The sequence below is a fragment of the Nylanderia fulva genome, unplaced genomic scaffold (genome assembly GCF_048542155.1).
Source record: "Nylanderia fulva isolate GAGA-0341 unplaced genomic scaffold, ASM4854215v1 Scaffold1146, whole genome shotgun sequence".
Classification (NCBI taxonomy): domain Eukaryota; kingdom Metazoa; phylum Arthropoda; class Insecta; order Hymenoptera; family Formicidae; genus Nylanderia; species Nylanderia fulva.
Genome location: NW_028189352.1, coordinates 18131 through 21645, shown reverse-complemented (window position 1 = coordinate 21645; position 3515 = coordinate 18131). Strand labels below are relative to the sequence as shown.

At 27.6% G+C, this 3515-nt stretch overlaps 1 long non-coding RNA gene across 1 annotated transcript; it reads right to left on the bottom strand.

Moving 5' to 3' along the window:
- Positions 1 to 1542: 1542 nt before the first annotated feature.
- On the bottom strand, positions 1543 to 2074 carry LOC146724820 (uncharacterized). The gene is made up of 2 exons (XR_014926246.1): positions 1868 to 2074; positions 1543 to 1794 (listed from the first exon to the last, which is right to left on the bottom strand). It is a non-coding gene; the product is annotated as an uncharacterized LOC146724820 (long non-coding RNA).
- Positions 2075 to 3515: the final 1441 nt, after the last annotated feature.

Below are 3515 nucleotides of genomic sequence, written 5' to 3'. Positions count from 1 at the left end.
ATCTTTATTATTTGTATCATTTCCTTTTTCTTGGGAATTACAGCAATGCTTTTGTACTATATTGTCTTGCATCCCTCAAAAAGACAACATACTTCAAACGCACCAGTTCAAGCAATGTAACTTTGATATTTATTTACTTAAAAAATGAGAGATAACTATACAATATGCAATTAACCTTATCTTATGACTTTATAAATCTTATGATAAATCTAACTCTCTCTTAATCTTTATTATGAAAAGAATCTCGGTATTATATGAAATAATTTCATTGTAATTAATAGTTTAACTTTCAAAAATTTTGCAAAATAAAATAACTCATACATTGTATTTCTACCATATATATAAAAAAAAGATAGGTAAATATAAATAAATAAATATATACCCACTCAGGCACCGTTAGATTGCAAAACATTACAACAATCTTTCACCGCAATATTGCAATATTGCAAATTCACTGCAAAATGTTGCTACATCATTGCTGTTGAATTGCAGCAATGTATAAATGTCCGCTTTTTGGAAGATAATAAATTATTGTTATCGTTAACATCTTTTATTGTACAATATTGCAAAAAATTATTTATTTATAGTATTATACCCAGCAAATACCAAGTTACAGGTTATATAATTGTTAGTTGTAATTTTCCACTCAACAATATAATTGTTATAATACACGTATTATATTTTTGAGTGGAAAATTACAACTAACAATATATAGCTGTAACTTGGTGTTTGCTGGGTATATGTATATATATTACAATATATAAATTATAGAATTTGGATTACATGCAATATTTCCGAAATATTAATGTCATGTTGCTACAAGTGTGCTGGAATTTTGTGCACCTATATCTCTGCAATGTCTTTATAATGTTGCAATTGCAACTTGCAACATTGCAATGTTGCTGCAATATAATTGCAATAATCTGTGCTGTATGGTATTTATGATATACAATAAATAAATATATATTATATTTATATATATATATACAATGTGGATTTTTTTATATATATATATAATTTTAAAAAATCTTTTTTATATGCTATTGATTTTTAATACATACAATTTTGATTATATGTATTTTAATTGATTATATTATAAGTATTTTTATATTATCTTAAAAAGACTGCATAGAATTATTTGTGCGACCACTCTTATATGTATGTATAATTAATAGGGACCAACTACACATTTTTTTTCCACTGAATAAAAACAATCTCAATATTAAAATTAAATTATAAAAAAGATACTGTGATATTTTATTGATGAGAAATGTACATTTATAATTGTATTAAATACAAAAATAAACATGCCATGAATTACTATATATACATATTTTCATAATTATCAAACTTAAAAATATAATATTGTTACCAAAGAAGAAAGCACTATTTAAAAACTCTAAAAGTTCATAATTTGTTAAATTAGTAATTAAATACTGCATTTTGTATCATTTTTAAGCTTTATTCTTTTATTTTTCTTTATTTAATTGAATAGATATTAACATCCAATGTAGCATACAGATTAAATTAACAACCAAAAAATAAATCTTAACTTTGAAATATATTTTTGTTTCTTTTAAATATCAATCAACTGGATTTTGTACTACTATTAATATGAATTCTTTATCTGGTGCCATCATAATTTTATGTTTTTTTGCTACGTATGCGCAAGAAAGTTAAATCATTTGTTGGATTCAAGTCAGTACGACAGAACGAGCTTTATCTGACAATTGACTTATCAACCTGCGTATTGAACTGTTGTCGTATTATCTAATGTTGACTTTATAGGAATACCTAAAACAAATATAATTTTATAAATTTTTGTTTAAACTACAAGTAAATCAATGTCAATGATCTCATGTAATACCTTCTGCATTCACCACTATTGTTCCAACTACCCCTTTTATGAGACTGAATTTGTTTCATAGTTTCTTCAACCTCTTATAAATTATTTCATCGAAATTTATTAATAAAATTTTTATTTTAAATATTCCAATAACGGAAGCAAATCATATGGAATAAATGCGTTCTTTAATTGTAGGCTGCATATGTTGGTGGATGACTGTAAGTCCGACAAAATTCCAATATTCCATGGGTAATCTATCAAATCTATATTGTCATTACTTAGCCAATGTATACACAACTATTATTATGGTATATTACAAGGCTAGATGCTTGCAATGCAACTTGCGCAATAAGATCCTTGCCCACTACCGTTACCAATGATAAAAATGATTCTAAAGTAAATTTAACAATAAATTTAAACAATATAGTATTTGATACAAAGCTGTCGTGATGAATACTCATTTAATTTTTGTATATTAACTTATTGGATATCTCCATGTAACCATGCAATAAGAAACCCAGAAAAATTGTTTAACAAATCGTTCTATAGCACTGCTATTAGATTGTATCTTGTTAAGCTACTCGAATGCTGCGATGATAACTAGCTCATTGCCCAACCCCTGCTTCAACACACGTGAGCTGATAATGCTACCTTGCTTGATGTACAACTTGAACAAAATATAGAAGCTAATTAAGAAAATTATTAAAAATATATGCATACTCATACATAGGCATTTATATAATTGAAATATTATTGAAATAATAGCAAAATATCCTGATTTGGTAATCACAGATCTGTAAACTTGCACATAAATTATTATGACAATAAATTTGCAAATAATAACATTAAAATTGAATGTAAAAATTGAAATTGAAAATTGAAAATATCTAACCCCGCATGCTGTCAATATAGCGGAGGGCAACTATCGCCGTCTGTTGTAAAACGTGCGAGATGGACATTTCCAATACATGCATCTATTCATGTGTTGTGTACGTGTGATATATGTGTGCGCATGTGTTGTATACGTGTGAATACGTGTAGCACGATACTACTATGTTTGCGTGGTCGATGATAATGATGACGGGGACGTTTCTTAAAAGAAATTTTTCATATTTCGACTTTGCAATTATATATCTCTGCTTACAAATCACGTAGAGCAGAAATAAAGACACTTTTATTATATAATTCAAACTCAATCTATCGATTAAGTCTAGTATAAACTCGATTGCTTCAGCCGTTATTGAGAATTCGAAATATTATAAAGACTCAAATGTCCGACTCGCGTTAAGATACACGGTGTCTCGGCTACGCCCTTAACTGGTCGCGAGACACTACCGTGTCTCTTGATACACCTCGTCGATCGATTATAAATATTTTATTTTCGCGACTCTCAATTCGTTCATAGGCAGCTACTTTCACGAATTTGTTGGATCAAAGAACAGGTACATATTTCTTGAGAAAAAAATTTTTTTAAATTTATTTAATTTAATTAAAAAAATGTTTTTTTTTAATATACAGGGTGTCCCAGACAACTGGCGGAAAAGTTTTTACTGGCAGATTCCTGGTACCATTTGGAGACGATTTTCCTTAGTGAAAATGTTGAGGGAAATCATCATTTTTAGCATGTTCCTAATTTTTATTATTATGTATCTCTATAACTAAGTCTTCT